The sequence below is a fragment of the Pelodiscus sinensis genome, chromosome 3 (genome assembly GCF_052426305.1).
Source record: "Pelodiscus sinensis isolate ZL-2025 chromosome 3, ASM5242630v1, whole genome shotgun sequence".
NCBI lineage: Eukaryota > Metazoa > Chordata > Testudines > Trionychidae > Pelodiscus > Pelodiscus sinensis.
The window spans coordinates 170,778,088-170,802,262 of NC_143054.1; the positions used below are offsets into that span (position 1 = coordinate 170,778,088).

The 24,175-nt window shown below is 40.1% G+C and overlaps 2 long non-coding RNA genes across 2 annotated transcripts in view; one reads left to right on the plus strand and one right to left on the minus strand.

Moving 5' to 3' along the window:
* Positions 1-24,175, minus strand: part of LOC142828050 (uncharacterized) — a 284,155-nt gene that overhangs the window by 122,527 nt on the left and 137,453 nt on the right. The window lies entirely within an intron of this gene.
* LOC112547566 (uncharacterized) lies at positions 1,000-20,796 on the plus strand. The gene is made up of 3 exons (XR_003091336.3): positions 1,000-1,234; positions 5,294-5,478; positions 20,327-20,796. It is a non-coding gene; the product is annotated as an uncharacterized LOC112547566 (long non-coding RNA).

A 24,175-nucleotide genomic window follows, 5' to 3' on the forward strand; every position in this document is an offset into this window, starting at 1 on the left:
TCTAATCACACAAAAATCCCACTTGGCAAACAGCAGCAATAGATAGAATGTAAACTTGCCAAGGCAGGGAGGACTTTACTTACTGGTTAATCTTCAATCTGTATAAATAGACACTGCTTGATCTCTGACCATTGTTGAGAATTGGAAGTTTCATGGCATTATTTAACCAACTATGTTTTCTCAGGATTACCTCATTCCATTCTCTTTTCTGTTCCCCTCCATTTGCTACAACTTCTCTTCACCATAGTCTGCACAAACCTTTACACCACCCTAAATGTATCTTTGATCAATTCCACCAAAAAGTAGTATTCAAATTTACTTGACATGCAGCTCTGAATCTTGATCCTACAATATGGACCTTCAATTTAAATATGTGACCATGCAGGCACAGAAGTTAGCCTGTGCATAACACATTGAAGGATCAGGGCTTTGGGTCATTTTCACAGATGTGTGCCCAAAACAGTAGTTATTATTTGTATCATAACAGTACTTAGCGTTTCCAGTTAAGATCACAACAACAATCATGTGTGCATGTATATCTTTTTGCAATGAAATGAACAGAAATTAAGTCAGGTTCAATCTTCCCTTCTATCTCTGCCACCACCCAATCTCAGATAAACTATTTAGGTCATCTCAATGCATTATTTGTTATAATGAAATGTGGTTTTAAATATAAAAAGTTACATCAAAAGTACATGAGTAACTACTGCTAAAGCTATTGGCCCCAAAAGCCTGTCTCCTCTAAATTTACCTCAATTTCTCTTTCAATTTTGTTACTCTTTTGCTTTAATTCTTCTCTGTCTCCTCAAACAACAAATGCCTAGCTGCCATGTAGCCGATACTATTGCAACCACAACCCTCCCCTTTTTTTCTGGTCAGTACTCTTCATGAGTAGCTGCACTTAACACATACTCTCTATTCTAGTTGCTTATGTTACATAAGCCTCTTTTAGATTGCCTCTTCCATTTTCTTTTTTATTTACATATCTACCATATATTATGAACAAAAGAGGCCATGAAACTAAATCCAAAACTATCTGATCAATTAACTCTTTTGTTGGAGAAGTTTTCATGTATATTTATAGCTTTTAATTTCCTAGTTTTGTGGTAGATTTTTAACTAACAGTATATTGGACTGTTCTATATCATTCAAAGTTTAACTTGTTACCTTGTAACCTCCAATGATGGATCTTTTCAGTGCTGGGAAATCAAAGAGTCCAGTCATCCAGACCCTGGTATGCTTGACAAATTTCTTATTTTCTAATAGCTATTTTTATTCAAATTATTTCAAAATGACCTGTCAGAAAGTGAATCAACTGTGTTCTCTGATGATGTAAAATATTTTTACAACTGGTGGCAAGCTAAGTCTATAACTGGTATAACATTGTAATTGTTTGCTGCAAATCTTTAATTCTGGATTCATTTTTCCCACTCTCCCAGCTTCGGAAAACTGGAACAAGAGAACTGTTAAAAATAAGAGAGGGACAATATAAAACCTTAGATCCTAACATCTCAAATATGATTTGGAAGCCAAATTTGGATATGAACATAGTGACTTGGATCTATACTATGTCTATTTAAAATATGAACCTCATGTGTATTTCAGACTTCAGTTGTTAAAATACTGGGTGAAATCTTGCACTCCTTTACTTAGACAAAATCCCACTTTTGATTTCATTGGAATTTCAGTATGACTCAACAAAGGATCAGACCCCACATTTTTGCTCAGTTAGTTCTAGAAGTTCTGCAGCCCTGTTTATAATACTTGTCTTACTGCAGTGAATTAGGAAAAGAATAACCTTTTGATCATTTTAGCTATTTAGTGTACCCCCTCTGCAAATTGTTTCCAGCAGCGAAAAGGTCAGGTTCAGTTATCGTGGCGCTCCTTATAAACATTTAAACAACACCAGCCCAAGCTCAGAAACCTGGGAAAACTAAATACCTTCCTGGGACCCTTGATAGGCAGTACTTTCCTCATACAAGCAATGGGTTAGTTTCATAAACAAAGCAAACTCTTTTGGGAGGAGAAGTGGAACAGAAAGCCAGTAATAATTAACCAACAGTATCTGTTTATGAAGTAAGACTCTCCACCACACTCTCCCTCCCTCCCCCCATGTCTTAGCTATAGTCTGAAACTCAGTTCCTTTTAAAGTCCCTTCACCCCTTCACAGCCTTTTCTGCATCCTCACTCACTGTGTGTTGTCCATAGTTTCCCGAGATCAAGTTAGGAAAAGTAAACCAATGATCCCTCAGATAAATGCTGCTTTGGAGACTTTTCTACCCATTTCAGCAGTAGAAATTACAACTTTCACTGACTAGTGGTGGATAAAAAGCCCTCTCTGAATTCTGCACCATCTGCCAGTTGCATGCTGCTTTTTGTAAAATCTTCAGAGAACATCAATAGCATATTAGGAATATAAAAATTCTATAAAAACAGTAATTGTCTAACCATTAAAAATCCTATTGGTTACACAATTTACTGTTTTACCTGGAGATGTACAGGCAGAGACTAGTGAGGGAAGGATGAGGGAGGGGTGCCCACCCCACAGGCTCTGCCAGCCCCCTCCTGGGACATTGGGCCCGGTCTCAGAGAGTGGGGCTAGCAGCCGGAAACTGGCACATGCTGGGAGCGTCTGGGTACAGAGCCCACACCAGAGAGTAGCTGACACCCCTGGAGTGGACAGAGTTTAACCAGTATGAGCTTATCTGTTAACTGACTAAACTCTCACATCCTTATGAAACATAGGACACAAAATACAGTGTTTCTCTCTCTCACTTTCCTCTCAGCTTTAGCTAGACTTTGATAACCAAACACACCAGACTGTGGTTTTGGATATGGTGCCTCTCACTTAAGCACATTTTGTGCAGGGTATTTTTTGTTCTTGTTCTTTCATTACTTGGTAGGGATAATAATATTGTATTACTCCCAAACTTAACTGAATTTTGACCCCAAATGCCTCAACTTGTCTCATAATACAAATGCAAATCAGGCCTGGTCCGTTTGGTAATTTCCCCCTTGCTCATCAACTAATGTTGGAATTTTAAAGCAGCTCTGAGCTAAATCTCTATTCAGAAAAAATAGTTTATTCACCGAAAAACATTCACTTTTGGTCAATCCATAACATTTTGCACATGTGCTGACTGGCTTCCACCACAAAGAATTTGAAAGGAGGGGGGACTGGGACACTGCTGTTACAACAGCTGAAGGAAGCGGAGAAGCTGCCTTCCCAATGACTTTTAGATCGTTGGTTTTGGTACTTTTTTGGGAAGTGGAAGATCCATTTCCCTTTCCTCTTCCGCTTCATGTCTCCCACATTCTAGGACAGAGCCCTGTACATTTGTCTAAAGGATATTCTGGTGTAACTGTTTCTCCTGTTGAAACTGTTACACTTCGTATAAATAATTAAATAGGCAAAGGACCAGGAACTTGAACTTGGGCCTTCTACAACCTTACAGAATAGTCCAGCAATCAGCCTCTAGAGCCGTTCTCACCTTCTGGTTCAAAGGCAATTAGTCATTCTTTATAACTATGACCAGACTTCAAAATAGGGAAAGTGATTTGTTTCAAGTTTTTCAAATTTGATTTGATTTGATTTGACCCTCAATTTTTTGGAACTACCACAGAACTGAAATCACAGTTCTCCCTATGGCAATAGCAAGCTTCCTAGTCTAGGACTTCATCTCTCAGGGTTTATGTTCTAAAACTGATTTACTAATGCCATCTGGCTCTTTAGATCTCCATTCGGTTTTTACAGTCAGTAATATGTAAATTATTGACACAAGTGATATTTGAGTTCTGGGCTTTCTGAAGTCACATGTTCTTGTATATAAAACTATCTGTTGAAATACTTTCTTATCCTCAAAAACCTGTGCAGAATCTTAACATAACTTGACTGTAGTAAGACATGCAAAGAGAGACCTTCAGATGATATGTAGGGCTATATTCCCAAAGGACATTGCTGTCTAACCACCACTTTAGCCACTCAAATCCCAGAATCAGGCCTCAGTGGGATTCAAAAAGCTCTCACTCCACCACTGCCACACCCTGTAGGTACCTAACAACATTCCCTCTAATCCTTCCCATCCACGTGCAGATTTTTTCCATCCATGTATGGAATCATTTTCCATCCATATGTGGAATGTGCACCACCGGTACAAACAAACAACAAAAGAGCTATAGGTGTTCTGCTAATCATCTGGGAAATATTGAATCTGCCCTGAATGGATGCACAAATGTACAGCTTACAAGCAACACTGGTGCCTAACCTCACTAGGTGCCTATGTTTCTGTTCCTGTGCATATGCATTACAGCCTCTCTTGAGGGGTCCAGAAATTGATGCCTCAGTGTGATATACAAAACAAGCCCTGGTCTACACTAGGGAGTTATTTGAAAATAGCCCCTCTTATTTTGAAATAATAAATGGAGCATCCACATTACACTAATAAGGGTCTGGTTATTTCAAAATCACAACTCTTGCTTTCCACAAGGAATAACACTTATTATGAAATAGTTATTTCGAAATAGTGGTAATGTGGATGCTCCACTGCTGCTATTTCTAAATAACTACTCCCTTGAGTAATTCTAAGTCATTACTCCCCAGTGCTTCCTGGGACTCTGAGTCGAGGTAGCATGACCACATTAACAGAGCCTGCCTCGGACTAATTTTGAAACTTTCCCATAGTGCAGACACGCTTTTTCAAAATTATTATTTTGGGAGTTATTAATCTGAAGTAATTTCAAAATAACTTATTTCTTAGTATAGACATACCCCTAAGGAAATACAGGAGTTACTCTGCCTAACTCAAAGTGGGTGATTGATGGAAAGAAAGCATGGAAGCATAAGCATGACTCTGTAGCCTCACTCAGGATGGAAGACACCCAAGAGCCAGTCCCCTGCTCCAAAGACTTTCATTTATTTATCCAACGTGGAACTGCTTCAGTAGGAGAGACTGAGAGAGTGCCACATCAAAACACCCCATAGTCCAGAAGTCATCACGTAACTCACCTGAGATGTGACAGCCTGCTTCAAATCCTTTTTTGCCCATGGGGGGGAGGGGGTGCTGGTTGAGGAGGTATTCCCACATCCCTTTTCAGGGCTGAAAAGAAATTCTGACCTGAGTGTGCCCTAAAGGTTCAAAAACAAGCAAATAAAAATAACTCAAATTTTATTTAATCTCATAAATTTGAAGCCAGTTTCATGATTTGAGGGGGGAGCTGCTGACTCATTCTTAAATGGTTGGGATTTGGATTACTATATTTATTTTTAGTACTAGTCATCTCTCATTTCTTGCAGCACCTGGAGATGTTCCTTATCATACAATTATTGCATCCAGAGGTTTAATTCTGCACCATCCAGCTGCGACACCATCATTCCATTTAAGCTTTGTTCCTTACCTTTTCTGCCACCACAATTAAGCTTTCAATATGGCTCAGTCCATAATTGTATCCTTTGCACCAGAATTATTCATTGTCATTTTAGTAAGAACCCCATTTATTTTGAAACTGTCAAAATGTGCTGTATTGTACCCCCAAAAATAGTCTATTTAGACCACAGTGCATATGTAATATCCCTAAATCAATCAAAAGGAGAAAAGGTTCCATAATATGGGCCTGAAACAATATTAGTGTACAGAAATGCAATAACAATTGTCTAGCAGTTTAATATGCACTTATGAAAGCAACTAATTATTGTTATTAACATAGCTATTTTGCTTTTTAAGTATGTAAAGTTCTTACTCTGCCTTCTACACTAATATCCTGGATATTTTATTTTAAAACTAACATTTCTTGTTATTGTTAGAGGTCAAAAAAGCATCAGACATCTGCTGAAGTGAGTGTTATAATCCTTTTTAAAACAAAAAAACAAAAACAACACTAAAACTAAACCAACTTCAATGAGAATGTTCAAGAGAAAAAGTCTTCTTTGTAAAGTAACCAACTTCAGCACATTTTTCTGGCCAGTATATTGACCCCTAAAAAAATAAAGCTTCTAATGGAGAGTCTGGATGAAACGTATTTACATTACAGTGGTATTAGTGCCTAAATGTTTGTACAGTCCCTAGTACAATGGGGCCCTGATTTCTGTGGAGAGTTTTTAGTTGCTATCATAATAGCAGCAGTTAAACGACTGCCCTGCATGTGACATTTTACACAAAGTATTTAATGAGATCATTTGCATATTTGCAAATAATTTGCACGTGCCCATAAAATTCAGTTTATGGTCAATATAACCTTCCCCAACCATGGTAGGGTTAGGACATGGAGTGGCACAAGACATGGCAGCTGGAAGTGGGCAGCTGGGAGGATGACCAAAGCTGCTGGAGTAGGTGGGGGAGTGTGGAAAAACATGATGCTGCGTAAATGGATGGATGCTGAAGAGTGCTAGGGCATGTGGGATAGATGAATGCATGAGTGCAGGAGGGAAAGAGATGTCTGCAGTACTGAAAACAGTCGGGAGAGAAGCCGGGAGGGTGATTTTCTGGGGAAATATTAATGAGTTACATGGGTGCTGGCTGAAGATGTCAGGGGAGAGTTAAAAGCTAGAGGGGCCTGGTGGCATTTGGGAAAGAGGGCTATCTATCTTAGGAAAAGCTAAGCAAGTGTGAAGTCAGGGACACCTGAGGCCACAGCTGGGCACTTTCTTTCCCCACCTACTGAGGTTGCTGTTGTCTGATCTTCGCAGTTGCTCCTTTTCTGCATTGATTGAACATGAGGAGCCAGAGAGGCCACATGAAAGCTTGGCAGAGAAAGGACCATAGCGACCTCTGCTGTCTGGCTGTAATAATTACACGTTAATTCCTGCAGTCCAGCTGCATGCGAGGCTATGGCAATGCATGACTGCGCTGCTTGGTGGGTGACAGCTGGTAGCCCTATCAATGCAGGATGTATACCATCTGCCTGCATGTTGTAATAATGCATATATGAAAAAAGCCTGAACCGATGAATAATTATTGTAGAGAGTCTAGATGAGTTTAATTAAGTCAAAGGTGTGAGTCCAACCTGACAATTTTTTATTGCTTTTTTTTCCTATGGTGAGTCTATTTTAAATCCTCCTGGACAGAAATAAACAGAAAGATTATTAAAAACCATTGAACTTCATCCTTCAAACTGTTGGAAGAACACCTCACCTCGGGTTCCTTAAAATGAGGACCTTCCTCTCCAACTCATCTGATGAAGTGGGTCTTACCCACGAAAGTTCATGATACTATTTATTTGTCTTAGAGTCTCAGGTGCCATGGGACTACTTGTTCTTCATTGAGGGAGAGCCACAGCCTTTAGGTCTTTGGTGGATGTCCACACCTTCAGACATGGCAGCCAGCACAGTATATCTGCTGCACTGCTCTTCCTTTTGAAAATTGTGTGTCCTCGAGTCCACATTAAAAATGATCAAAGGAAGGAACTATGAAAATATGATCTATATATCCAACTGGTAATCTAGTCTTTCTTGCAGTTGTACTGACCTTCAACAGGAAATACCATTTTTTGTCATAATCCTGGTTGCTATGGGGTGAGACCTATCAATTTCCTGGCCACATAGTCAGTACACTTTGAGCACCATTGTTCAGCAGCCTGATAATTCCTGTCTGATACCCACCTGCTGTGAGCTCCTCTACCTCAAAGTATCTCTTACCAGATGAGGTCAGGTGAGATGAGGTGAGATGTTCTCCCATTTGAAATATCTGTATCACTAACATCAGTCTGTTCTTTGAACCCTGATTATTTGGCCACTTGTTGGTTACTCCACTTTCTTATTTACTATTCCTTCCACTTGAGAACACAGGAAAACTCTCCTACTTAAGTGCCATGCTATGCAAACTAATGTTCTGGTGCTCTATGTGCTGCCCAACCCAATTTAACTCTGCTTCTTGCCATTCCAAGAGAGCATGCCAGCAGCAATCATACCTTTCCAGTGTCCCACCAGATGTCTCCAAAATGGTCTCTAGTCTGAGATAATTTCTCTGACATTTTACCTGTTGCCAGGGCTGGAATTACCTCCTTGGTCCTTCAGGGGATTATTATATCCTTACCACAGTTATCCTATATTCTGCAATGGCATCATTTTGGCCAGTTACAGGAATGCATTTTCCAGTTGTAATGCATGTTTTATCCCCAGCCAATGTCCTGTAGTCAGAGTCCTGTACCACAATAAAAATCCCATGCTGATTTAATGTTAATTTCTACAACATTTTGGCAATTACTCATTATTTCCATCTATTGGCTATTTAACCCACTGACTCCCACTCTACTATGTCCTGAGCTCTCTGTTCCCAGAACCTCAGGACTGTTCCCACTTCAGCTGGTGGATCTATTCCAGTTCATTTGCTAGTGGGATGGGTTCATCCAGCCTTGCTGTCTCCAGACATCCCCTTTGTCCATATTAGCTGTATCCAGATATCCCCTTTGTATACATTACAAATGAAATAGTTTCACGATAGGGCATCCTGTATAGCTGTGTCTGCAGGCAGCCTGAGCTGATTTCTGCAGTCTGAGTGTTTCTCTGGCCTAGCATTTCTGGTTTATACATGTTTTCTGAGACCAAACTTCATGTAGAGGAGCCCTAGATGGCTGTTCCAATGCCTTTTTTTTTTTGCAAGGCTTTTCTAGTTATCTCTAGTCAGGGGATGCAGACAAATGCAAACCATCCATGACTTGCCTTTCAGTAGCAGCTCAAAAAATCCACCTTCATTCCCTCAGACCATCGAGTCAGCCCATTCAAAGGGTCCCTATCCAGATGCTCCAATCATCCCCCTGTAAATTGTTCAGCCTTAAAAAATAATGTTTTTCAGTCTTTCCATTACTGAGGTTCCCAAGTGACAGGTTACCCTTTTCTTTGTTGCCATCTTCCATTTTCCTTCCTTACTCTACAAAGTATTGATTCCATTGTTCCACCAGTGTTGCATGAACTTGCAGCCTCTTTCTTGATGAGATAGAATCATAGAATACTAGAAATACTAGAACTGGAAGGGACCTCGAGAGATAATCAAAGCCAGTCCCCTGACCTCACGGCAGGACCAAGCACCGTCTATATCATCCCTGATAGATACCTGCCTAACCTGCTTTTAAATATCTCCAGTGATGGAGATTCCACAACCTCCCTAGGCAATTTATTCCAGTGTTTAACCACCCTGACAGGAAGTTTTTCCTAACGTCCAATCTAAACCTTCCTTGCTGCAGTTTAAGCCCATTGCTTCTTGTCCTATCATCAGAGGCCAAGGAGAACAATTCCCCCCCCCATTGGGCTGCTGGGGCTCCTGACTCCAAAACACTTTAGACTTTTGCAGGAAACACAGATTCACCCCTCTTCAGTTTCCTGAGAGTCGGGTCCTTCCTATCTGGAAAAAGCCATTCCCTTTAGGATAGTGATAGAAATGTAGCCGTGTTAGTCTGGTGTAGCTGAAGCAAAATACAGGACTATGTAGCACTTTAAAGACTAACAAGATGGTTTATTAGATGATGAGCTTTCGTGGGCCAGACCCACTTCCTCAGATCAAATAGTGGAAGAAAATAGTCACAACCATGTATACCAAAGGATGTATCAGATACATCCTTTGGTATACATGGTTGTGACTATTTTCTTCCACTATTTGATCTGAGGAAGTGGGTCTGGCCCACGAAAGCTCATCATCTAATAAACCATCTTGTTAGTCTTTAAAGTGCTACATAGTCCAGTATTTTGATTCCCTTTAGGGGCTGTCTGTGGAAGTGACACAAAGACATACACAGTCTGCTCAGTAATTCTTTTATAGATTTTTAAGTTTCCCCAAAACAAAACTCTATCCAAACAAATCATTCCATGACATACACAATTCACTCTCTGAGAAGAGGATGAGAGAAAGGAGAAACCATAAATGACAGAATTGGTTACATTGCTTAATGCTCTACTAAAAACATTTGGTTGCTACAAGAATGAGGGTGGTATAAGAAGTTGAATAGAATAGACAAAATTAAATTTATCTTTACACACAATAGAAACCATATTTTGGGACAGTTGTATCCTAACACAAGGCCCACTAAAGTCACTAGGAATCTTTCTATGACTTCAGTATGCTTTGAATGGATTCCTTATAGCAATCAGCAAAGTTCTTCTCAGAATCATTTCAAGAATTTTCCTCACTCAATCAAAAGTCTACTAAAGTCAATGCAGATCTTTCCATTTCAATGTAACCAAGTCTCTAATGCCAAAATGCTGTGTTCCTCATGCAAAATACTTCAACAGATATTTCCTTAGGCTCAGGTACAGTAAGAGATATTGTAGGTAACAGGAGGAACTTAAACAATTGTATAGAATGGTAGCTGACATAGTAGACTCTGCTTCTGTCTGGCCAATAAGAAGTTTAAAAAGCACAGAAGAACTTTTATTACTCTGGACTGAAATCTTAAAGCATTAATCCTAATTTCCAGTCTCCTAGGCAGTGCACTTCACAGAAACAGCCAAAACAATATCAGTTTCTAAAAAAAACAAAAAGGAAAGAGGAGAACTTAGATACTTGTCTCAATTTTCTCTCCAAATGATGCCAAAATAGGACCTAAATTAATTATTAACTGAAATCAGCGAGACTTTTGCTTGCAGTAAGGATATAGGGAGCTGCCCAAATTGCTCAGATTACATCACAGCTGCACTATCTAATGCCAATACAGAACAGGGGCATAGTAAATGCATCATCCCCTGGATTACTGAAGAAATGCCAGTGCAGATGTTATGAATTAATTTGAATGGGAAGGGGTGTGTGTGTGTTTAAAACAGTTCGAGTAGTCAGAGTTCTGAATAATGTTGGCTTTACTGGGGACTGGTTCTGTGTCCTTGGCAACCCCCTTAAACTTTCTGTGCCTGAGTTTTATCACCACCAAAATGAACATACTAGAGCATACCTAGCTAACAAACACATGGGGAATAAAGTCTGTAAAGCACTTCTGAAATCTTTGGAGAGGCATAGTTGTAAGGCAAAGAATTAACATTATCATTACATGTGCTGAGACAGAACAAGAGAGCTGTTTGTTTATATTAATACATGCAGAATATTGCAGATGTAGATCCTTATGTCCCAGCCCACCAAATGCTTGTATAAAAAAGAGCTATTATATAGTACTAAACAAGTAAGGGGAAACTACATTAAAACTATCTACAATGGATTGCAGCCTTTCCTTAATGCAAGAAATAGCTCCCATGCTGTCATCAGTGTATCACTTATAAAAACATTTGGTAATTCCAGAAATTAAAAAAAAAAAGTTCTTTAATAACCTGGCAACTCTGCTGACCATAAAAGCAATTACTAAAGGAAAAAGCATTACACTTTAAAACACTTCATCTAGTCAGATCAATGTCTGTTTGGGTGGTTCTTCAATTATGCATTTGCTAAAAAATGTTTTGGAGCAGTTAAGCTGAAGGGCTATGCCTCATATCCTTTTGTCCTCGTGCATTTTTTCCTTTTTTAATAAAAAAACTAGTCTGGTCCCTTGGAGTTCAGAAGTACAGCACCTGCCTGTTTCATTGTCTGCTAAAGAAATATCTATCAGATACTCCTGTAGTTTATTTTGCCACTGCTCAGTTAGAGCCAGATTCCAATACCTTACTCCTACGGAGCAGAATCTGACACCTCAGATAGTCCCATTGATTTCAGTGGGACTTCTTATGGAGTAAGTTATGATTTTGCTGCTTACAAACTGGTACATCAGTAGTGGGTTAAGGAAAGACCATAGCTAATTCATGTAGTGATCAGGGCTCCAGTCTTCTAGTTCATTTCAGAGGTACGTGGCAGGGAGCATTCACTTGGATTCAGTTTTGCACACATTTGCCAATCAAATTAACATATTAAAATGTTAACTGTAGAACAAAATGCAAGAACTATAGTGAACAAAATACTCCTCAGTTCTTCCTATCTAGATTTCTTACTACGTTTCTTCCGTTTTGCTTTCTTTATTTCCATTTGCTTGTCTATTCTCTCTATCCTCTTTTCAGTCATTCTTCCTCCAGCATGGAGTGCTATCAACAATCAAATCAATTGGAGGACCTTCCCATTATTTCCTTTGCCCCTTCCTGCTTTTATTATCCTGACTGAAGGCAACTTGGATCATGCCAAACTGAGAACCAATCATCTAAACAACTGTTTTATGTAGCAAGAAATCATCACTTTCTTGTTCCTGAATACTCTGTTTTGTTTTAAAACTGATTTAACATGACCTTAACTAAGCTTTGGCTTGGTCTCCAATATTGCGAGGGTTTTTTTAAATCATGATTTAATGCAGATGCAATTAGATAGTTAGCCTTCTAAATAGATCCATTGGGCAATCTCTTAAGAATCTACTGACACTTGTGCAGAAAAGGAAGTTGTAGTCCAAGTGTAAAATCTTGCTCCACAACCTGTGATATACTTAGCTAGCACCAGACATTAAGTGGGGGTGGGTCAGTTAAACAGGTCACAATCTGGTCCTTATTCAGTTTAATTTCTGATCACAGCCAGTTTCTGGTCAGTTTCTGTTTCTCATGCATTAGCATAAGCATGTCATGTTTTGATTGCAAACTACATTCAGAAAATGTATTTATTTGGAAATTGTGGCAATATTTTTCTTAGTCTCAGATTGTGAAAAAGCTTATTTTCATAAAGAAAAATTCTGGGGTTAAATTTGCCCTACCAAGATCCCTTTAAAGTTTCTATTTGAACTGTAAATTTAGTACAAGCATCCATTTGAATTTTTTCCTGATTTGTGATGTAGGGAAATTTACTTAGGCTGTGTCTACACTCACACTTGTTTCAGAAAGCTTTTGTCATTCATGGGTGCTTACATTCTTCTGCCCTCCCAGCTCTTTTTGACTGACAATCTTTTGCTGCCAACAAACGGGAAACCAGCTTTTTGGGGTGAAATTATTTTATCTGCAAAAGTGCTTTCAAAAAGCATTGACATGGGTTAACTTTTAGGGACAGGGATGTGTTAACGCAGCCTTGTCACTAAAAGCTGCATAGGTTAGACACACCCTAGTACTGAGTCAGCCATAGACATTTAACAGTTTGTTTTCTCTTGGTAATTAAGTAAGTTTCTGTAATTAATTAAATATGATGGCGTCTTCTATTATGAAGTATGTTCCCTGGGTTCACTCAGAAGGGTGTGGGCACTATTCAGTGGATTTTGCCATTAACAAAATATCCTGAATGTTTGGATGGGAAGAATACCATTAATTGGCATCTGGAGAGAAATGTATTCAAATTAAGAACAGGGATCAGCCTCAATAAGAAGTTCAGATACAAACTCTGGGGAAATTTGGATCCAGAGCCTGATTTTGTTTTCTCTGAATCACAGGAAGAATACAAGGGCACCAGAGGACTTTAGTAAGCTTTTATATTTTGATCCAAATCTATAACCAAACTTTGCAATTCAGTCTCATTTCTATAGCGAAGTCTTGACCCCTCCTCCCCCCTTAAAGTCAGTGAAGGCTTTGCCATTGACTTCAATGGGGACAGGCTTTCACCACCTTGTCTCTACAGTAGGCAATTTAGATGACTCAGCTGGGAAAAGATATGGATTATAAATATGCCATTTAGATGATCCCAGTGCCTGCCTAACATTTTTTCAAAAAGTTAATTGAACATAATAGAGAAGGGAGAGCTGTCTGTGTAGAAAACTTGAAGCTATCAGGAGTATGTAATCGTCTATAGGTTGATTTTTTTTATGTTGTTTTTAGAACATGGCACAACATGAAATGCTAGTGCAATTTTTAACAAGTTAATGTATCTCACTGTGATGATGTCATTTGTATGTCATTCCACAACTGTTTCAGGCTAAGTAACCTCACATTTTACAAGAGTCTAAGAGTCTGAGGGGATTGATACTCTTTCCTTTGAACAAATTCCACAATTACATCTCCCAAGTAGGTTTTCCTGATCATCTATAGTTACTTTTACTTTATTTTCAGTTTAACTTTGTTATATGTCTGGTACCATCCTCTCAGACTTAGATATTTACATAAGGCCCAGTGTAGTAGTATCTAGCAACTGCCAAAGTAGCTATATAATTATTATAATACTCATTCAAATATAAACACTATATAAACATTATAAACTATATAAACACTAAGATCTAAATTTGCCTTTTGAGATGCATGTTCAGTAACTAACAGGTGCAGCTATATCTAAGGGTGATTTTTTTTCCCAAATGCAAGAAAGATTTCTCTGAAAACAATACCACTAAATATCCAACAGCACTGAAAGGGATCTAATTCTTTGAATGTGCTAGCTCTTCTTGTATGGGCAGAGGTAATGGAAGCTGCATGCATTTAGATCCTGGAGTGGGGTTAAAGAACTCAGTCCATTCATCTGACAATTTAAAATTGTTGTTTTCCCCAACTACTTAAGGAGTTCACATCCACCTCATATTTCTTCAAAATGGGAAGCATTAACATCTCCTAGTGACTCCATTATTAAATGTTGTGGCCATTACCTAAGAAATTACTGCTATTCACACCAAGAAATCCAAAGACCAAGATCTATTTTAATGATGGGGTTTCGACACACGTTGCCTCAGAGCTGGCTTTGGAGTGCTCTGTAGAATCACACTTTACAGAGACTTGCCCACTGCAGTATCCTGTTTATACAATGTACTTCTTTTAATCATTTCAGGACTACACTGGATTTATTTTCACATCATTCTTTGCCATGAAATTTATAGTTTATAAACAACTTTAAACTATGTTTGCCCTAGACAAGGTCAACTAGGGCAAGCAGCCCATCAGCCACACCTTCAGCTATAAAGTAGCTCAGATGTGTCATCTGACTTGAGCCAATAAATAATAAAGATAGATGAAAGTAGCACTTACAGGAACTTTCAAAATACATTCTATTTTCAGAATTTCCTTAATGGCCATAGGTTAAAAAAAAAAAAAAGAAATTAATTTTTAGCTCTGTATATTCAGCTGAAGTTTAGAGTCAGCCTAACACTAACAAAAAAGATTGTGTTGCTAGGACTGACACCAATGTAACTTTGCACATTCACAGTATTGTTGTAGGCGTGCATATTAAAGTTCTGAAGAGTAATTGTACAAGGTGGCATAATAATTTTGGGTCTTTTTAATAATGAGGGCCTTAAAATTGATCTTTCATTCACAAATATATGCCAGGAAAATGTAGTCTTGCTCCCTAAATTTGGAATCCTTTTGATATTTCTTTTTTAGTCTGAGATCAGAGAAACATGTAGCAGTTAGTAATCACTAGGGAACAAATCCTGTTCCAAATTCCCAAGGTTAGGTTTGGCATATTTGTGAGTGGGGTAAGGCTAGGAAGATTTGTGTCCCTTCCAAACTGCCTCAGAGAGGGATTAGCCTTCTACATGTCTTACACGGGAGTGGAAGGTAAAATGGAGATGTCACCAGCTTCAACCATCTCCTCTGGGTGAAGGTTTGTTCCAGGATCACAAGGAATCAACCCATCATCAAGCTACACATTTGTCTTTCTTGCATACACAGGTAATTTGGACAAATTAAACTACATTAAAAATGTTAAAGTTGCAAAGTGAAGCACTCAAAAGTTAAGAAACTCCAGAATTAAGGTTGCCCTTGTAACCTTTATTCAGTCCCCTTGTGCATCTGCATTATGAGCAACTCTTTAATTATGTGATCATATACTATTTTTTCCATAGGTCTTCAGCCTCATTCACAACAATTTCCTTCTCTCAGGTCCTGTACGCAGCTCCACAGCAATCCTGGCAGTAAAACTTGTAGTGAATTCGTGCTCAGTCTCTTTAGCTATGGCGTAGAACAGGGGTGGGGAGCCGAAGACCCAGGGGCCAGATGCAGGCCTCAGCTTGCCTGGATCTGCCCCCACCCCCTCCGGGCCATAGGGGTTCTCCCACCCAGCGCTAGCACTCCAGCCGCTGCTGTCCCTGCCCTACTGATTTTTCTGTGAGTCAGCAGTCCCCCACCCAAAAAAAAGGTTCCCCCACCCCTGACCTAGAACATGCTCACTTGCTTTTTGTGGAGGGGGCACTCACCATTCAGCTGACACACAAGAGCAGTGACGACAGATGGGGAGACGCATAAGGGGGATACCAAGCATATGACTGCCCACCACATGACTCTTCTCGGCACCAACTTTAGCATAGGGGAGGGCCATCCCTAGGAAAGTGCAAGGCCTGGGACAATCCCCCTCCACTCAGGCCCACCTCTTCCTGCCCCCGCCATACCCTCATTGTACCTCTTCTCCCAAGTTCCAGCCCCTGCTTTGCCCCTGCCCTGCCCCACCTCCACTCCACCACTTCCCTCAATCCCCCTCCCCCAAGCAATGAAGCCCAGGGGACTAGTAGGATACCTGTCACTGATAGTAGGAGTTAGGCCTGCCTCTCCCCCCTCCTCCAGTCATTCGTAGTGGCAGGAGGCAATGAGACCCAGCCCCTGCTGCTCCATTCCACCAACTCCTGACCAGTCACTTTGATTCCTGCTGCGCGTGAATGTGGGGGGGGGGGGCAGAGGAGGAGGAAGCGTAGTATAACCCCTTCCCCCAAATCCCATCCCCTGAGCAATGGAGCTGGGATCTGGGGGAACAGAACAGGTGAGTGTGGGGATGGGCACAACTCCTGCTGCTGGTGCCAGGCCCTCTGTTAATGTCCCAAATGCCTTGCAGGGCCCCTCATAGTGCAGGGGTATAACTTGGGGTATAAGTGTCCAATGGACAGGATGGCACTGCTAGCTGCTGACCTCTCCCCGCCACATTGGGGGAGGGCACACGGCCCCTCCATGCATCACCCCTAAATAGCAGCTGCTTGCAGTGGGAGTACACACACTGTAGATGGAATCTTTGAAGAATGCAGCTTCTAAACTTTAAAAGGCTTCATTGAACACCTGAAAACTAAATTTTTCAAAGACTCATAATAATTTGATCCCATATATGCAGGTTTTCACAGGGACATAAAAAGGCACTTCCCTGGCACCAGGAGTTATGGGGTTCTCTCAGAGAGGGTCAAATCAGGCTGAATTGCTTAAAGAAAAGGCTAGTTATGGCCCAAGACCAGGGGTCCTCCACTATAAGGCACACCAAACAAGTCAAAAAGAGCATATCTGTTTGACACAATAGCCAGCAAGAAGTTACACAAGCAATCCATTTACATACTCCAGCTTCTCCTATATCACAACCTTTACCCCTCCTTACACAAATGAGAGATTATGAAAACAAATTTCACCATATCCAAACAGGTTCTCTTGATCCCAAAGGACCAGCCAAATTCCCAGGTCAATTTATATCTCACATCTTACCCAAAAGAGCACGCTGTGCCTTTTAGAATCTAAAATCTAAAGGTTTATTAATAACAGAAAAAAAAGAACAATTTGAGAGTAAAATTGTTAAGGAAATCAAATTATCTACACCAATTAAAAAATTCTTGGTGCAGCCTTCAAGCAGAGCTGGATTAATCTGCTGTTTTATACCTATAATTAAGTCACCAACAATTTTTATATGTGTAATCCAGTATCATTCCTCATGCTTTCTAAAAGAACAGCATTATTACTCTCTCATGTATTCATATAAACATGTTGAAGTGTTTCCATTTAAAATTGTCCAAAACAGAGCATATACCCATAGTCAAAGTTCCACGAGCACCGGCAAGTAGATGCAAGCTGAAATTCCTAGTGCATCAAAGAGATTAAAACACACAGTTTCCAAAATAAGGCATTAAGAACACGTCCCTGCCCTAAAAATAAATTAATAAATTGCTCCTCTCCATTCCCTTGTTTCCACCAACAGACTGTTCTCACCCAAAGAGCAATCCTTACAGTGGCAAAACAATTGTAAAAAGTGAAGAAAGAGCTTGGAGGGAAACAGGGCAGAAACAGACAAAGACAGATGATGAACACAAATAAAGAGAGACCTGAATGCCAAAGCCCTTCAAAGGCAATAAATCATTTACACTCTCTTATAAATCAGTACAAACAGCTTCTATGTGTGTTATTCATAAGTACGCCTTAAGTGGCAGAAATGTATTACAGCTCTGCTTTTGCCTCACCTTCTTCCATCAATATCTCACCCTATCCTATGTATGTTACCCTCCTGGACAAAGCCTCATTGTGATTCCAATGAATACACTGTAAATAAAGTCTCAATCTAGTTTCAGTAAATACCTCCCAATTAATAGTTACTTTAAAGGTTATTCAACAGAATTTTCAAACGAAAGCTGTTACTGTGGATTTTGACTAAGCTGGGGGAAGCTTTGATAGGAACACATACCTTAAGATGGGGTGTACCAACCCTGCACTGGCCCAAGAGTGGTTAGCCAGGCCTGCTGGACCGAGAAGGCCTCTCCCCCACAGCCCTGCTGGGGGCTCCGCCCGCCCACCATCCCATGATTTCAAATAGGCCCACAGCCCTGCTGGGTATGTGCCAACTTCAGGCCTAGTATAAAAACCAGGGGAGTAGCTCAGTCATGACTGACCATGGCAGGGGAAGGCTTTTTTGTCTGAAAGCAGCTGTTGCCATCAGGTGACCGGGAGAGCAACAAACCTGGAGGACAGCTGGGGAAGATACCAGCTGGTGGACAGGATAGGAAGTAGCCCAGGGCAGGGAATTTACTGCCTTACTGCACCATGGACTGGGGTTACTATGGACTAGGCTGCTGAGCTGTACTGCAGCACTGCTAGAAGCTATAGACCAGGAGCCTGATTATGGGGTGAGGCTATGCAGATGGGGTTCAAGAGTGCCCCCCCAGCTTCCTGGGAAGCCAGGCCTCCCACCCTGTGACATACATAAAGACCACTAGACCAGTAATAAAGGGGTTAGATCATGATTATTTTTGCATCAGATGTTCCCAGTGCATGTCATCACAGAACTCCAGATTTGACACCATTGCAATATTGATTTGATCTACCCAGCTCATTGTTTTATCTTTGTGTTCATATGGAAGGAGTTATAACTGAACCATTTTATGTGAGAAGTACACCTCATGTTCATCTGCAATTAGCAGCCTTCTTTCTAAAGCGTATTTCTTCCACCCCACCCATCAGTCTCCTTTATTATTCCTATTTAAAAATTCTGTTTTCAGTACTTCATCTAGATTCTTTTTCAATGTACCAAACTGAAATTTGTCCCTTGTCAAATTGCAAGGCTTGGCACAGAATGTCATTGCAGGTGGAAACGGATGGGGAATGTTACAGTTGTTTTATCATTTCAGTGGACCACTGCTTTCCAAACTGAGCAAGGAAATCCATATGGAAGGATGATCAAACACACATTGTTTTTCTTGTATGAGAAGAAATAATCTTGCAATATGTGCAAATGTGTAATTTTTCTCAAGATGTCTGAAAAGCACTCAGTCTGCCATTATCAGGAACAATACTGCATTATCAAACTATTTGTGCCATTCTGCTTTGGGATTTGAATGGAATAAGAACTATAGAAATGAGTTAACAGTTAACATACCAGAACAGCTGCAATAAAAGAAGGGGATATTAAAAAGAAAGAAAGCAAATCCACAGAGCAGTAAATATAATTTTCAAATGAGTGATTGGTAGCTTCTGCTTTACTTTCACCTCTTTGTGGTAGAAATTAAGAATTATTTTCAAATAGTAAATGAACTGGGAGTTTTACTACATTAATACAATAAAACAAGAGCAGATTCTCAGCTGGTGCAAATTGGGATAACCCCCATTAAAGTCAATGGAGCTACATGGATTGACACTAGCTAACTATCTGGTTCTATGGCCTATGCATATTTTTAATTAAAAAGTAATATCACATTTTTATACTCTAATGTGACTGGCTAACATATATGGATACCGCTGCCCTATGACACGACAGCTCAGCTGTTTGTCAGACAGTCTCTACTACTAACAGTTAATGTTGATTGTTCCTTATGTCAGTTGCATGTTCTGGTGTTTTTAGAGCAAGAGGATTTGAGTTCTCTCTCTGCTGTCACCATAAATTTTAAATAGCTATGGTGAGCACTATAGTGAGAACCATGAAGTCTTGCTCATGAGTTTGTTAAAACATAATTGACATTGTTTCAATTAAAACACTTTTTAAAAATAAATTTTTACATTTGTTCCTTAATTATGCATTTTTATTTCAGAAAATCTGTTGCATTGGAGTAGGAAAAATACCTTGGATTTGTGATTGCCATTAAAAATCCCTTTTTAAAACTTGACCTCCCAGCAAATTTCTCTGACAAGAGAAGTGGGGGAAGGATATTGAGGAAGGAAAACTATTCTCCCCAACCAACCATTTCAATAAAAATTATGAACTGTTACAAGCTTTCTATCAACATTCCAACTGAAATTAACCACTTCTGAGGTTTCAAATGTCATTTAATTTGCCTACGTGGTTTTTTTTTTATTAAAGCCCTCTTTGTCTTCATTTAGGAACCAGAAAAAGATGTCCCAAAATCTTCAATGGAGATTACTGTCCCTGAGATATTTCTCGCATGGTCAAAATCAGGAAAGCTTGAAGATCTCTCAAGAAAATTTGAGTTTGTTCAACCAAAGATGAATACAGTACTCAAACATTTGAATTCTTGTCAAGATTTGACTTCCAAAATCTTAGAAATTCACGTATCAACAGCAAAATAATAAAAGCAGATCCTAAAAAGATTTTTAATAAAAACTGAAATAATCTAGATGTATTTCTAAAACCTTTCTGTTATAAGATCTGTAGCAAACAAGCTGTCAGCAAAATTGATACTATATGAGCAACCTCACTAAGCATTTTCCTTAATTTGAAAAGTCAAAAATAAATTATTACTCTATTAATGCAAGGCCTATATTTCTTTTGCTAATATGTTATTCCTTAAGAACATCTCAGGCAATGGTGTCTTCCCTTGGATTCACATTCTGAATTTTTTGCTTATTGAATGCAAATCAGATTTCTCAGATGGAAACTGACTTGCTGTAAAACCAAAAATATGTCAGTATCATGCAATTTGAGATTGAGAAGGACTCCCTCTAATCTCCTAGCAAGAGATCTATCAACATCATGAGTATTCAAAAATAGGTCATCTCTCCTCCGAAGTTTTTCATAAGAGATACATTTGTTCTATCCCAAGGGGTATAGGAAAACAAGTATAAAATGTGATCAAAATGACTCCTCAGCTGCTGGTTCTCTGCAATGAATTAAAATGATACAAATTTTGAGGCATTGTACATCAGTGATGAAAACAAAGGGTCTGCTGCTAAGCAACTTCTTAAAGATCTGTATATAGTAGGGTTAGGTACTGATAAGTGTTTCCTATGAGCTCTGGGTTCTTGGGGAACCAAGCTGCAGTATCTAAATGGTCTGACTGACAGGTCCACACATCCCTGCCTCTGCTTGAATCCAAGCTGACCAGAAGGGAGAGTTACAAAAAGCCATAAAATAGCAGTGGAAGACACACCAAAAACCCTCTGGTCAGAGGAAACAGTATTAAGACAACTCCCCTAGCTTCATTTGCATCAAAGGTGGGACGGGGAGGCATCTCTGTTAACATGCAGACTGGAGAACAGAGATTCAAAGGCAGGAACTGCACTGAACTCTGGGACCAGAAAAGCAAGGAAGCACTGCAGGCTGGGGAATCACTGCTCCATGTGTTAATCAACCCATGCCTGCACAGACCAGCTCAGTAGTTATCAAACCAATTCTAGCAATTAATCCTATATTGGTCTGCAAAATACTGAAGCTGCCTAACTGCATTATGAGCCCCTTGAAGGAACACTGCTCACAGCCAAGAATGTTCAGTTCTTATTGTCTAGCCTGAACAAAACAATTTTGGAATACTCCCATGAATCATAATTTTGCCCATATACAAATCTAGTGTTCTCCCTTGAATTATTGTTCTTTCCCTACACAAACACCTATCTATGCTCAAGTTAAGCGTTCTGATGCCTGGATCCAAATTCTGCATCACTTCCATTGGGACTTCATCTTCCCTGACTGATCATGTTGGAGGCTCTGCTCTGTCTCTTCCTGTCTCCAGGCCCTAAGTTACCACCATCATGTGTGAACCCTGATCAATTTAAGCTGCATAGAGTGGTGAGAATCCATTTCTCTCAGAGATAGAGCCTTCTGACCCTGACTTGTGTGATCCGTTATAGTTTTCTAAACCTGACTTTTGTAATCACATTTAAGTTAGATTTAATATTGTAACTGATTTCTTTATTTGGCTCCCCTTGTACAGTTGTTATTTAGCAATAGATTACTTGCATGGTTAAGTTGGTTGTTTCTCTCCCTCTCCATGTCCCTCCTCTCCTCTCAGTGGGTGTTTTTGGCTTCCCCATTTGCTCTACAGCAAAACTCCTCGTATCTTAGAAAAAGATCCCTACAGTTCTCAGAAATCTTATGAGGTTTGCTCGTCAGGTGGGTTATTATCAGAATAATTGCAGCATGAAAGTGGAGATAGGAATATGATGAACCTGTGGCATATGAGGGTGGCAACATGGAAGTCCTGTTTGGCCCAACCTGCAAATGTCTTTAATGACTGGCAGGAGGAGTGTGGGAGGAATACGGGTTGAGTCCATGGGCATATAAAGGTGGAAGATTGAAAGTGCTGCCTGCTCAGGCATACTCTATTCTGATGCTGTGCCCATGGCCAGAGGTGGAATGTAACTAAGTAGAAATACTTTGTTACACTGCTCAAGAACATTTGTTCGGTATTTGTACTTAACTCAAGTAATTTATTTTTGTGATACTTTGTCTTTTACTCAAATAAGGGTTTTTTTAAGAAAATATTTCACTTTTTACTCCACTACCATTTCTGTAAGCACTTAGTTACTCACTACATTCAGCACCCCCCTGACAGTTGCACAAGCCAGCATTCTGATTTGTAAAAGCACAGCTGCATGCACAAAGCATCCAATTGTCATGAAATGATGATTTTTTATATAACTAATCAACAAGCACAATGACCTTGCCAACGAAGAAGCCTTTTACTAGCCACATCAACACCTCTTCATTCAAAACCATTATCTATGCAGGGGTGGGGAGCCCCAAGTCTCTCAGGCCAGATCCAGTGTGTTGGGGAAATGAAGGATGGCACTGTGCACAGCCACTCTCCCCATCTGGGGGAATGTGAGGGTTTCCCTGCTGCTCCCATTGGCCAGAATTCAGCCAATGGGAGCAGCAGGTAGCAGCAAGGAGCACAGAGCTAGGTAAGCACCTCCCCATTCCCTTTAGGGCCAGCCCCTGCACCCCCATCCCTGCCCAGCTCTTCCAGCCCTGGTCCATACCGGCACCCTCACATCTTTCCAGACACCCCACCTTCATTCTACCACTGTACTTCCCTACTGGCCAGACTTCCACCCCCAGCCTGCTCCAGCACCCTACATCCTACCCAAACCCCCATCCTCACCTCTATCCCTATCCCAATCCCCTCCCACATGCTGAACCCCTCATTTTGGCTTTACCCCAGAGACTAGGGTCCCACACAAAATCTACTAACCCTAGGACCTCAAAAGAGTTAATCTGGTCTGTGGGAAACCCTGAACCTTGGTCCTCCCTGCCTCCTCTCTCCTTCCTCCCCTACCATGGGGCTGGAGTGCCAGGGGAATGAGGTATCTCAGTTGAGGCACATCAGTGAAGGGTTTGTTTTTTTGTTTGGGGTTGCCTCTCACTTGTGTGCCCCTGACTAATTTTTCTGTAGGTCAGTGGCCACCAACCCAAATAATGGTGCCCTGTGATTATTTGGGTGGTTAATCATAGATTTCCATAGGATGGATACTTTTTACTTTGGGATACTTGAGTACAATTAAGATGTGATACTTTTACTCAAGTAGTTTTCCAGGACACTAATGCAAACACTAGCACTCCAGATCATTTCACATATTAGTAATAGGGGAACCATCAGAGGTAGAAAGAAAATCATATTAGATAGTGATAGAAATGTAGCCGTGTTAGTCTGGTGTAGCTGAAACAAAATACAGGACTATGTAGCACTTTAAAGACTAACAAGATGGTTTATTAGATGATGAGCTTTCGTGGGCCAGACCCACTTCCTCAGATCAAATAGTGGAAGAAAATAGTCACAAGCATATATACCAAAGGATACAATTTTTTTATTTGTATCCTTTGGTATATATGCTTGTGACTATTTTCTTCCACTATTTGATCTGAGGAAGTGGGTCTGGCCCATGAAAGCTCATCATCTAATAAACTATCTTGTTAGTCTTTAAAGTGCCACATAGTTCTGTATTTTATATTAGATAGAACACATTCATTTGCTGAAAGCTAAATAGGTTGTTACA